This window comes from Artemia franciscana, unplaced genomic scaffold (assembly GCF_032884065.1).
Source record: "Artemia franciscana unplaced genomic scaffold, ASM3288406v1 PGA_scaffold_39, whole genome shotgun sequence".
In the NCBI taxonomy this organism is placed as follows: Eukaryota; Metazoa; Arthropoda; class Branchiopoda; order Anostraca; family Artemiidae; genus Artemia; species Artemia franciscana.
In genome coordinates this window covers 33,774-47,958 of record NW_027062677.1, presented here as the reverse complement: position 1 = coordinate 47,958, position 14,185 = coordinate 33,774, and the positions used below count along the sequence as shown (strand labels likewise).

General features: G+C 33.4%; 1 long non-coding RNA gene across 1 annotated transcript in view; it reads left to right on the top strand.

Moving 5' to 3' along the window:
* LOC136041834 (uncharacterized) overlaps positions 1–14,185 on the top strand; it is a 38,700-nt gene that overhangs the window by 14,186 nt on the left and 10,329 nt on the right. Inside the window, exon 3 of the long non-coding RNA XR_010621107.1 lies at positions 7,630–7,736. This is a non-coding gene — a long non-coding RNA (uncharacterized LOC136041834). The remainder of the gene's footprint in view (positions 1–7,629; positions 7,737–14,185) is intronic.

Sequence of the window (14,185 nt, the reverse complement as noted above, 5' to 3'; positions counted from 1 at the left end):
AAGAACAAAAAGAAAATTTTTAATATATTTCGTTTTCAGTAAAGTGCAATAATGCAGTAGGCTTTACACTTTTACAGTTAGGGAAGGGGGGAATAGCAAAACTCTTGTTTGTAGTGATATATATATATATATATTATATATATATATATATCTATATATATAAAAATAAGTTGTCTGTCTGTCTGTGGATCAGGTGACGTCATGTTTCTGTGTTGACTGACGTCATGAAGTTAGTTGTTGTCATTTTTGCTTTGACTGTGACTTCATTCAAGATATTTAAGACATATGTTCACGTAGAAATCTATTAATGTTTAAGTTTACAATGACTGATGAACTTACCATGGCAAAAGCCGATGAAGATGCTCAAAGAGTCTATGCCAAAAAACTTGCTGCTGATAGAGATAGTCAGAAAAGAAAGCGTGCCGAGGAATCAAAACAACAGCAAAGAAACAGGCTTGAGGCTGATAGAGAAAGAAAGAACAGAAAGCGTGCCGAGGAATCAAAAGAACAGCGAGGAAACAGGCTTGAGGCTGATAGAGAAAGAAAGAACAGAAAGCGTGCCGAGGAATCAAAAGAACAGCAAGGAAACAGGCTTGAGGCTGATAGAAAGTAAGAAAAGAAAGCGTGCCGAGGAATCAGAGTAACCTGAAAGTTATCGCCTGGCATTCAGGTACAGCCCAGTCGATGATTATAGCTTGAGTAGATGTGTTCAAATCGGGACAATTTCTAAAATTTGTCCCTATTGCAAGGCCTAGAAATTCAATGGTGAAACAATGGGAATGTGTTGCGCCTCAGGAAAAGTTAAACTTCCTCTATTGGCTGCACCACCAGAGCCATTGAAGACGAATGAATGCTTGCCTTAAAAATTCTAATTTATGGGCACACTTAAAAATATTAAAATTAACTACAAATATACGTGTCCGATTGCAAAACGATGACTCTGGTCAAACATTTTCAGATCAATTGCTGACAATTGGAAACGGAAAGCTCCCAGTAGACTCAATTTCAGGACGTATACAACTACCTGCTGATTTCTGTAATTTAGTGACGTCCAAAAATGAATTGATTGAAAAAGTATTTCCGAATATTCTAAAAAATTATAAAAATAACAAATGGCTAAGTGAAAGAGCGATTCTCGCACCCAAAAATATAGACGTCCACGAAATCAACAATATTGTTTTGACCAAGATTCGAGACCAGGCAGTCCTTTACAAGTCAGTCGACACAGTTTTGGAACCAAATGAAGCGGTTAATTATCCATCTGAATTTTTAAATTCCATAGATCTTTCAGGGTTTCCACCACACGTGCTACAACTAAAAATAGGCGTACCAATAATACTTTTAAGAAATATAAACCCACCAAAGCTTTGCAATGGCACTCGACTTGCCGTAAAAAAAACAATGGAAAACCTAATAGAGGCCACAATCTTGACAGGGCCTTTTGAGGGTGAGGCTGTTCTTATTCCTCGCATTCCCATGATTCTAACGGATCTGCCTTTTCAATTTAAAAGATTGCAATTCCCAATTCGATTAGCATTTGCAATCACCATTAACAAAGCTCAAGGTCAATCATTAGAAAAATGTGGTATAGATCTTAATACTGATTGTTTTTCCCATGGACAATTGTACGTTGCATGTTCGAGGGTCGGTAAACCTGACAATCTATTTATATGCAGCGACAATTGGACAGCGAAGAATGTTGTATATTCGCAAGTTTTACGCAGTTAATTTGTATTGTATCTATCTATCTATCTATCTATATAAAAACGAGTTGTGTGTATGCATGTTTGTTTGTTTGTAAAAAGAGCGTTTGCATATGATGTCATTATTAGTACATACGGCTTTGTATATGCAGAGACAATGGGAAAGCCAAGAATGTTGTATATTCGCAATTTTTACGTAGTTTAACTCCTGCAGACGAAATGAATGCTTGCCTAAAAAATTCTAATTTATGGGCACACGTAAAAATATTAAAATTAACTACAAATATGCGTGTCCGATTGCAAAACGATGACTCTGGTCAAACAGTAGACTCAATTTCAGGACGTATACAACTACCTGCTGATTTCTGTAATTTAGTGACGTCCAAAAATGAATTGATTGAAAAAGTATTTCCGAATATTCTAAAAAATTATAAAAATAATAAATGGCTAAGTGAAAGAGCGATTCTCGCACCCAAAAATATAGACGTCCACGAAATCAACAATATTGTTTTGACCAAGATTCGAGACCAGGCAGTCCTTTACAAGTCAGTCGACACCGTTTTGGAACCAAATGAAGCGGTTAATTATCCATCTGAATTTTTAAATTCTATAGATCTTTCAGGGTTTCCACCACACGTGCTACAACTAAAAATAGGCGTACCAATAATACTTTTAAGAAATATCAACCCACCAAAGCTTTGCAATGGCACGCGACTTGCCGTAAAAAAAACAATGGAAAACCTAATAGAGGCCACAATCTTGACAGGGCCTTTTGAGAGTGAGGCTGTTCTTATTCCTCGCATTCCCATGATTCCAACGGATCTGCCTTTTCAATTTAAAAGATTGCAATTCCCAATTCGATTAGCATTTGCAATCACCATTAACAAAGCTCAAGGTCAATCATTAGAAAAATGTGGTATAGATCTTAATACTGATTGTTTTTCCCATGGACAATTGTGCGTTGCATGTTCGAGGGTCGGTAAACCTGACAATCTATTTATATGCAGCGACAATTGGACAGCGAAAAATGTTGTATATTCGCAAGTTTTACGCAGTTAATTTGTATTGTATCTACCTATCTATCTATCTATATAAAAACGAGTTGTGTGTATGCATGTTTGTTTGTTTGTAAAAAGAGCGTTTGCATATGACGTCATTATTAGTACATACGGCTCTGTATATGCACAGACAATGGGAAAGCCAAGAATGTTGTATATTCGCAATTTTTACGTAGTTTAACTCCTGCAGACGAAATGAATGCTTGCCTGAAAAATGTTTACTTTTGAGCCGGGTCACTCCTTACTACAGTTCATTACCACAAACTGTTTGATATATATATATATATATATATATATATATATATATATATATATATATATATATATATATATATATATATATATATATATATATATATATATATATATATATATATATATATATATATATATAAATAAGTTGTCTGTGGATGTGTCTGTCAGGTGACGTCATGTTTGTGTGTTGACTGACGTCATGAAGTTAGTTGTCGTCATTTTTGTTATGACGGTGACGTCATTAAAGATATTTAAGACATGACTTCTGGTAGAAATCTATTAATGTGTAACTTTAAAATGACCGATGAACTTACAATGGCAACAGCCGAGGAAGATGCTCAAAGAGTCTATGCCAAAAAACTTTCTGCTGATAGAGAAAGTCAGAAACGAAAGCGTGCTGAGGAATCGAAAGAACAGCAAGGAAACAGGCTTGAGGCTGATAGAGAAAGATAGAACAGAAAGCGTACCGAGGAACTACCAGAGCAACGCGAAAGCAGACTTGCTGCTAAAAGAGAAAAAAACAGCCAGCGATTTGATGCCTACTGATACGCCTAAAATTGTTAATTTCCTGCTGTTCTGGAGTCTCCAACCCCCATTCTCATCAAGGAAAGGCTCTAAAGCCCAATCTAATCTTATACTTCAAGATAAATTTGGAAACAGTGAAATTTCACTGATTCTGAAGTAGGGAGTAGTTCTTTGGAATAGGCGGGAGTTGTAGATGTTCTGCTGAAAGACTCAGTGTTGGCAACTGTCAAGATTGTCAGCATGTTTTACATGTAAAACATACAAAGTGCAACCTCTCCAGTTGCTTTAACCTCTTCTTTCAAAACATCAACTCGAAAAAACATTGAAACATATTCCATAAACAGTTCTTTTTCTCTCAATTGATTAAGCACAATCACTTCGACATGTTTATGTAGAAGGGAAGTTGTGTTGCAGCTAAGAATTATATGAGCAAAAGGAAACAGTTTGCATGTTTTCCTTCCTAATCTCCTTAACAAAGGCTTTCATGCTCCAAGTTGCACCTTTAATGGATGCCTTAGTCTCAGTTTTCAGGTAGACTGGTGGTGCTCAGGAATACAATGATAAAGTAACAGTACTATCAAGTTGGTATCATCACAAATAAATACAGTGTAGTCTTTGAACACTCAACCACTACAAGCACAATAAGCAAGTCAGCATCAGGTTTATCTTAAATAGTTCTCAGACTTTTGCCTCATAAAAAATCACAGTATAGCCTACTCATGAAATAGGCTTTATTCTTTTGGCATGAAAGAAATTTTTATTTTTTGGTGATCAGTCTTATTTCTTGGCTAACTTCCTGTCAATTGATGCAGCTTTGCATAAGATGAGTCATCTTTTGTTGAAGCAGCTATATCATAGCTATCAAAGAAAATCATGGCATCTGGATATTTGGATTGTTTGGATATTTGGATGAAATGTATTTCTAGGATCACTCTTAGATCTCCAAATATGTTTCTTTTTGCCCGGGGCATCCTATGAAGCAAAGAACCACTGTCTAAGACATTTAATAAAGTGAAGATGCTGTTTCCATATTCAGCCTTTCGGATACTGTTAGAAGGCACTGAAACAGCAATAAAGGCTCTATAAGGTCCTTCCATCTGAACAAATGTTCCTTAAGACATTTCCCTACCATTTCATCAAGAATCTTTTTCCATACTTCCACTGCTTTATAGATGTTCATGTTTTTTGCCGGAGTCAAGCCAGTAGCAAGGCTTCAAAGCAACAGCAGATCACCCTCAAAAGGAGACAACATTAAAACTTAAAACAAACAGAAATTACTTTGTATATGAAAGGGGCTGCCCCCTCATCAACGCCCCGCTCTTTATGCTAAAGTTTGACTCTTGACTCTTACGCTAAAGTTTTTTACTGTTTTAAAACGAAGAGTTGAGAGAAAGAGTCAAACTTTAGCATAAAGAGCGGGGCGCTGATGAGGAGGCAGCCCCTTTCATATACAAAGTAATTTCTGTTTGTTTTAAGTTTTAATGTTGCTCCTTACTTTCAGTTAAAAAAACTTGTTTTTTTTTATTTCATTATTATTATAAACCTATCAGTTTTAAGAAAAGAGCAAACTATTGAGTCTGAAGCCACTTTACATAGCTTTACACTAACATAACTGGGCTAGTGGGCTCAGGTGCTATAAACCATGATGATGGATTCCAGATATAAATGTTTTGTTGATATCAATAGATTTTTTGGTTGGATTCAATTGTCACTTTGCTACTGTTCTTGACTGCTGAAGGAATTGATTCTATACTCTCAAATGTATTAAGATAAAATTGGCTATACAGAGCTTGAAAGGAATCATTATAACTTGTGTATTTCTAGGAACTCTGTGCTTCCACTCACCTCTGTAAAATGGGTACTAAATACTATAGTAAATCTAAATTAATTTTAAATGTTACCTTGAACAAATTGCAATAGTTTTGATTTTGGTGTTTTCAAATTAGAAAAAAAAATCTTCTTAATGTATAAAAATCAGCCAAATCTGTTGAGGCGAAATTGAAGCTCTTCCATCTTTTCCTCTACAATTACAACTTAAAAGAAAATTAATTTGTGCTTCTAAAAAGTTGATGACAAAAAATATGGTATATAGATTATGAATACAGACTCAGTTCTGTGTTTTTACCATCCCTGAGTGTTTCCCCTACATAAATACACACACACATACATGTGCGCTCAGGATAAATTGTGCATTAATACATATTGGATATTACACAAAGTCAGATCTATACAGAGAAAATATCCACTTTTTATGCGAAAATGCTAGGAAAAAGATGTGTCCTAGTGTCTCACATATCCCCCCCCAAAAAAACACAATCATATGGTTTTGCACACATTTCAAAAATTTCTGGAATCTGCAATGCTCTTCAACACTCTTGGTCATATTCATTAGTTGCAGTAACCAACACAGAGTCTTGTATTCCAGGGTAGCAGACAGGCTTCAAAGACACTCAAATAGTTATTTATTTTGTTGAATAGTTGTCTCCTTTTGAGGGTGATCTGTTGTTGCTTTGGAGCCTTGCTACTGGCTTGACTCCTGCAAAAAACATGAACATCTACAAAGCAGTGGAAGTATGGAAAAAGATTCTTGATGGAATGGTAGGGAAATGTCTTAAGGAACATTTGTTCAGATGGAAGGACCTTATAGAGCCTTTATTGCTGTTTCATTGCCTTCTAACAGTATCCAAAAGGCCGAAGATGGAAACAGCATCTTCACTTTATTAAATATCTTAGACAGTGGTTCTTTGCTTCATAGGATGCCCTGGGCAAAGAAAGAAACATATTTGGAGATCTAAGAGTGATCCTAGAAATACATTTCATCCAAATATCCAAACAATCCAAATATCCAGATGCCATGATTGTCTTTGATAGCTATGATATAGCTGCTTCAACAAAAGATGACTCATCTTATGCAAAGCTGCATCAATTGACAGGAAGTTAGCCAAGAAATGAGACTGACCACCAAATAATTAAAATTTCTTTCATGCCAAAAGAATAAAGCCTGTTTCATGAGTTGGCTATACTGTGATTTTTTATGAGGCAAAAGTCTAGGAACTATTCAAGATAAACCTGATGCTGACTTGCTTATTGTGCTTGTAGTGGTTGATTGTTCAAAGACTACACTGTATTTATTTGTGATGATACCAACTTGTTAGTGCTGTTACTTTATCATTGTATTCCTGAGCACCACCAGTCTACCTGAAAACTGAGACTAAGGCATCCATTAAAGGTGCAACTTGGAGCATCAAAGCCTTTGTTAAGGAGATTGGGAAGGAAAACATGCAAACTGTTTCCTTTTGCTCATGCAATTCTTAGCTGCAACACAACTTCCCTTCTACATAAACATGTCAAAGTGATTGTGCTTAATCAATTGAGAGAAAAAGAACAGTTTATGGAATATGTTTCAATGTTTTTTCGAGTTGATGTTTTGAAAGAAGAGGTTAAAGCAACTGGAGAGGTTGCACTTTGTATGTTTTACATGTAAAGCATACTGACAATCTTGACAGTTGCCAACACTGAGTCTTTCAGCACAAACTAGCAACATCTACAACTCCCGCCTATTCCAAAGAACTACTCCCTATTTCAGAATCAGTGAAATTTCACTGTTTCCAAATTTATCTTGAAGTATTAGATTAGATTGGGCTTTAGAGCCCTGTCCTTGATGAGAAGGGGGGTTGGAGACTCCAGAACAGCAGGAAACTAACACGGACACAACTTTTTTGCAGTAGCCACCAACCTTTTTTCTGTATGAATTCAACTTTGCTTAATGTTACTCTCAGGCCTATATCAACGCTCGATTTAGAGATGGGGGGACTGAAAGGAAAATTTAAAACAAAATCAAAGTGCATGTTTGTGATTTTAAGTGCCAGATTTACCTATTACTGACTTTATACAGGCAAATTAAGTTGTTATAAAAAGTTGTCATTTTAGAAGAAAAGATGCAAAATGGTTGTACGATTCGCCTGATTTTCTTATGTGTTAGGGATAAAAAAAAAATTCGGTCAAAAAAGTACCAAAATCAAAACTGTTGCAATTTGTTTGAGGTTAAACCATAGATTGACTGTACTAATATCCAAGTATTGTTATAGGTTTTGTAAGCAGTACTATCTCTTCAGATATTGTAATATAGACTTGCCCCAAATTCCAAATATGGCTGAAGTCATCACCCTTTCTGAGACTTGTGTTATCAAAATTGGTAAGTTTTCCAAATAAATTTTTCCAATTAAATCCAATTAAATTTTTATTGGCACTTGGTATTAACAAATTCAGAAAAATTTAAAAAAATGAGGTATTTTTATCTTACAAATGGGTGATCAGATCCTAATGAAATTTGATATTTAGAAGGATATTGTGTCTCAGAGATATTATTTTAAATCTCAACCAGATCCAGTGACACTGGGGGAGTGGGAAAGGGAAACCTTAAATCTTGGAAAACGCTTAAAAGTGGAGGGATTGGGATGAAAAATGGTTGGAAAAATAAGGACATGTCCTAGATAGATGATTGACATAACCAGAACGGATCCGCTATCATTGGGGGAGTTAGGGGAAGGGTTAAATCTGAAAAATTAGAACAAATGAGGTATTTTTCACTTACAAAGGAGTGATCAGAAAAAATGAGGTATTTTTAACTTACAAAGGAGTGATCGAATCTTAATGAAATTTCATATTAAGAAGGACCTCTTAACTCAGATCTCTTATATTAAATCCTGACCGGATCCAGTTTCATTGGAGGGAGTTGTGGTGGGGGGCAGAAATCTTGAAAAAGGCTTAGAGTGGATGGATCAGGATGAAACTTGGTGAAAGAAATAAGCACAAATCCTAAATACTGGAATGATTTGAACTGGAATGGATCCACTCTCATTGGGGGAGTTGGGGAGGGTTAATTCTGAAAAATTAGAAAAAATGAGGTATTTTTAATTTATGAAGGAGTGATCAGATCGTAATAAAATTTCATATTTAGAAGTACCTTGTAACTCAGATCTCTTGTTTTAATTCTTGACTGGATCCAGTGTTGTTGGGGGGGGGGCGGTTATCTTGGAAAATGCTTAGAGTGGAGATATCAGGATGAAATTTGGTGGCAGAATAAGCACAAGTTCAAGATACATTAATGACACAACTGGACCGAATCTACTCTCTTTGGAGAAGTTGGGGGGGGGGGGTAATTGAAAAAAAATAGAAAATGTGAGGCATTTGTAACTTACAAACAGGAGATCAGATCTTAATGAAATTTGATTTTTAGATGAATCTTGTGCTTCAGAGCTGTTATTTTAAATCACGACTAGATCTGGTGCCATTGGGGGGGGGAGCTGTAGGGGGAAACTGGAAATCTTGGAAAATGTGAAAATTGACGTTTCTTTATCTTACAAATGGGTGCTCGAAATTTAATGAAACTTGATATAAGGAAAGATCATATATCTCCATTTCCAAATCGATTTCCATTTCTCCATTTCCATTTCTCCATTTCCAGATTCTCCATTTCCATTTCAAATCGGATCCGGGGACATACGGGGTTGGAGGGGGGAAACAGAAATATTGGAAACTGGAAATCTTGGAAAACAGTTGAGTGGAGAGATCGGGATGAAATTTGATGGGAAGAATAAGCACAAGTTCAAGATACATGATTGACATAATTGGAAGGAATCCGCTCTCCGTTCCTTGTAAGGGGGGGGGGGGGTGTTAATTCGGAAAAATTAGAAAAATTGAGGTATTTTTAACTTAAGAACGGGTGACCAGATCTTAATAAAATTTGATATTTAGAAGGAACTCATGTCTCAGAGCTCTTATTTTAAATATCGACCAGAGTTGGCGACATTGGGGGGAGTTGGAGGGCGAAAGCAAAAACCTTGGAAAACGCTTAGAGTGGAAAAATCGGCATGAAACTTGGTATGTAGAAAAAGAAAATGTCGTAGATACGTGATTGAGGTAACTGGACTGGACCCGCTCTCTCTCTGGGGAAGTTAGGGGGGTCCAGTGCTTTGGCAAGTTTTGTGCTTCTGGATGTGCTAGGACAATGAAAATTGGTAGGAATGTCAGGGACTTGCACAAAGTGATTTGATAAAGTTGTTTTACTCGATTCGATCATATAGGGGGGGGGGGAGGGTCGAAAGGAGAAGAAAATTAGAAAAAAGAGGTATTTAACTTGCGAGTGGGTAATTGGATCTTAATGAATTTTTATATTTAGAAGGACTTCGTGTCTCAGAGCTCTTATGTTAAATCCCAACCGGTATTAAGCCTCTGATTTTCCTTTTAAATCAATTTATTGATTCTTAGAAGTTTACTAGAGCTCATGCCGTATGATCTCTTGGCTCTTCCGACCTCGTCACAAGTGCCATATGAGCTCTTAGCTCTTGTTTTTTTTTTTTTTTTTTTTTTTTTAACGAAAAAAAAAGAAAGCTCATTTACAATAGTAGAAAAGAAATAAAAACTTACCTCTTTAAATATACTTGGATCTGCCACCAAAGAGTTAAAGGGGATATAAAAGTAGTTAATTAGTGGCTTAAAACAGATTTAAAGGGTTAAAGGATTGGTTAATTAAGTTATTTAATTAAGTTAAGTTAATTAATTTAATTAAGTTAATTAAGTTAGTTAATTAAGTTAATTAATTAAGTTAATTAAGTTAAAGAAGTAGTTAATCAGTGGCTTAAAACAGATTTAAAGGGTTAAAGAATTTTCTTTCAGTCCTCTCTGTGTGCAGTAATGATAGAAAATAAAACAACATTATAGTACCATCAAGGTGGAAGCTGTTATATGGCTGCCAGAATTTTGTCTGATGGGCCAATTTTAGTCTCTTGTCTTCACTGTATTACTGTGTTGTTCAAAAGTGTCTTTAGACGGTGTCCAACTTTTTTGATAGTGTTGGAGGCGATTGCCCATAGTTAAGGTCATAAGGCTTCAATGTTATATTATTATTAGTTTTTACCAGAGGCATTTCATGTGGTATAAACTTTTGATGAGGCTCTTTCATTTCGAAATTGGAAGTCATATTGCCCTTAGTAAGAATCAAAGTGTTTGGAGGGCACCCCCCCCTCCTCAACACACGCACACCTTTTTTTCCCAAAACGTATCCAATCAAAATTTTGAAATAGTCAATTTGTTCAAATTCATCCAAAGATCAGATGACGACACGTTTGGGGTCAACACAACCCTCCAAAGTCTGGGGGAAAGTATTTTAAGTTATTCCCCAGGAGTATATATGGTTTTTAAGGAAGGGGTGATTGTATAGAATTTGGGCTCGTTTGATTGGAAATTGAACTTTTAGTTCCCTTTTCAAGGGCTTCAGAGTGACTTACCCATTTTATCAAACATGTAACCTATCATATAACAATGCCTCTGGGGAACATGAAACCCCCTTGAATCGTTGGGCAATGAATATAAGTGGTGCCCTAGGGGAATATAAGGTTTTATACAAGGAGTGGTTGTATAAAATTTGGATTAGCCTCATTTCTTAGAAATGGAAAGTTCTAATTCGCATTCTAGGAATAAAAAGCAATTAGAGTGTAATTAGCTCACCCCACGTACTCTTTTTGAAAAAATGTTGAGAAACTTAAAAATTTTAGCACATTAGTATGAATGGAAATTTATCTTAAAGAACTCTATAAAAGAAGTTGAGTTTTTAAACAAAAGTAAAGACAGGAGTAAATAATTATTAAAGAATAAAAAAAAAAACCAACAAGAGTTAAATAATCAATCATAGCAAACAAACATAAAACAGGTACTAATATAAATTAATAAATAAATCTGAAAACGAGTAAAACTTAAATAAAATATGCCAATCAAGCTTAGAATAGACAATAATCGCTACAAATAAGTGTCTACTCACTACCCCCTTCCCTAATGTTAAACGTCTAAAGCCTACTGTGTTATTGGTGCTTTACTGAAAACTATATGTCTTGAAAAGTCATGGAAAGAACAAATAAAATTAAACTGGACATTTGATATGTAATGATATTGATTGCAGAAAACTCATCATTTCAAGATTTTATTTCGGTTTTATTCTTATTTTCGATGTCTTAATAAGAACAAAAAGAAAATTTTTAATATATTTCGTTTTCAGTAAAGTGCAATAATGCAGTAGGCTTTACACTTTTACAGTTAGGGAAGGGGGCAATAGCAAAACTCTTGTTTGTAGTGATATATATATATATATATATATATATATATATATATATATATATTTATATATATATATCTACTAGCTGTTGGGGTGGCGCTTCGCGCCACCCCAACACCTAGTTGGTGCGGGCGCTTCGCGCACCCCCCAAGCCCCCCCGCGCGCGTAAGTCGTTACGCGCCATAATAGTTACGCGCCATTGTAGTTGTGTCCCTATGTCCCACCTGTGAATATAGATAGATATATATATATATATATATATATATATATATATATATATATATATATATATATATATATATATATATATATATATATATATATATATATATATATATATATATATATATATATATATATATATATATATATATATATATATATATATATATATATATATATATATATATATATATATATATATGGTTTTAACTACCATTCCCTGTCCCGGTGTCCCGGTCGTCATTTACATCCCCCTGTTTCCCCCGGTGTCCCCGTTGTAGTTGTGTCCCTGTGTCCCGGTCGTCATTTATATTCCCTGTGTCCCGGTCGTCATTTGTATCCCGGTGTCCCGGTCTGTATATACATTCGTTTTTTAGTTTTGTTTTTCTCCTTTATTTTTTTCCTTTTTTTTTTCTTTTTTAGCTTATTTAGATTTTTAGATTTTTTAGTTTTTTTATTAGTTTTTAGTTTTTTTTTCTTTTTAGTTTTTTTGTCCCGGTTGTCATTTATATCCCCCTGTTTCCCCCGGTGTCCCCGTTGTAGTTGTGTCCCTGTGTCCCGGTCGTCATTTATATTCCCTGTGTCCCGGTCGTCATTTGTATCCCGGTGTACCGGTCTGTATATACATTCGTTTTTTAGTTTTGTTTTTCTCCTTTATTTTTTTCCTTTTTTTTTCTTTTTTAGTTTATTTAGATTTTTAGATTTTTTAGTTTTTTTATTAGTTTTTAGTTTTTTTTTTCTTTTTAGTTTTTTTGTAGTTTTTACCTTCTTTTTAGTTTTGTTAATTTTTTTTTTACTTATGTCCTGGTCGTCATTTATACTCCCTGTGTCCCGGTGCTTTGTTGATTGCTAATCGAACATTCCTTTTGTCCTGGTCGCTTTCTCTTTGAGTGTCGTCATTTATTTTTTTCTTTTTTAGTTCTTTTAGTTTTTACCTTTTTTAGTTTTTTTTAGTTTTTTAGATGAAAATTTTTTTTAGTTTTTTCCTTTTTTTCTTTTTAGTTTTTTATTGGTTTTTACCTTTATGTTAGCTTATTTTTCAGTTTTTTCCTTTTTTTTTAGTTTTTTTTTATTTTTTATTTTTTTTAGTTTTTCACCTTTTTTTAGTTTTTTTAGTTTTTTTAGTTTTTTTAGTTTTTTAGCTTTTTTACTTTTTTTATTAGTTTTTAGTTTTTTGTAGTTTTTGCCTTTTTTTAGTTTTTTCAGTTTTTTTTTAGTTTTTTATTGGTTTTTACCTTTATTTTAGCTTATTTTTCAGTTTTTTCCTTTTTTTTTAGTTTTTTTTAGTTTTTAGTTTTTTTAGTTTTTTACCTTTTTTTAGTTTTTTTAGTTTTTTAGTTTTTTAGCTTTTTTATTTTTTTTATTAGTTTTTAGTTTTTTTGTAGTTTTTGCCTTTTTTTAGTTTTTTTAGTTTTTTAGCTTTTTTATTAGTTTTTAGTTTTTTTTGTAGTTTTTGCCTTTTTTTAGTTTTTTTAGTTTTTTAGCTTTTTTATTTTTTTTATTAGTTTTTAGTTTTTTTGTAGTTTTTGCCTTTTTTTTAGTTTTTTCAGTTTTGACGTCACCTGATCCAGTTTTTTCAGGTGACGTCACCTGATCCACGATCCACAATTTTTTTTAGTTTTTTCCTTTTTTCTTTTTAGTTTTTTATTGGTTTTTACCTTTATTTTAGCTTATTTTTCAGTTTTTTCCTTTTTTTTAGTTTTTTTTTAGTTTTTATTTTTTTTAGTTTTTTACCTTTTTTTAGTTTTTTTAGTTTTTTTAGTTTTTTAGCTTTTTTACTTTTTTTATTAGTTTTTAGTTTTTTTTTGTAGTTTTTGCCTTTTTTTAGTTTTTTCAGTTTTTTTTTTTAGTTTTTTATTGGTTTTTACCTTTATTTTAGCTTATTTTTCAGTTTTTTCCTTCTTTTTTAGTTTTTTTTAGTTTTTAGTTTTTTTAGTTTTTTACCTTTTTTTAGTTTTTTTAGTTTTTTTAGTTTTTTAGCTTTTTTATTTTTTTATTAGTTTTTAGTTTTTTTTGTAGTTTTTGCCTTTTTTCAGTTTTTTTAGTTTTTTAGCTTTTTTATTAGTTTTTAGTTTTTTTTGTAGTTTTTGCCTTTTTTTAGTTTTTTTAGTTTTTTAGCTTTTTTATTTTTTTTATTAGTTTTTAGTTTTTTTTGTAGTTTTTGCCTTTTTTTAGTTTTTTCAGTTTTGACGTCACCTGATCCAGTTTTTTCAGGTGACGTCACCTGATCCATCCACAGACAGACAACTTATTTTTATATATATAGATAGAAGAAGATATATATAAAAATAAGTTGTCTGTCTGTCTGTGGA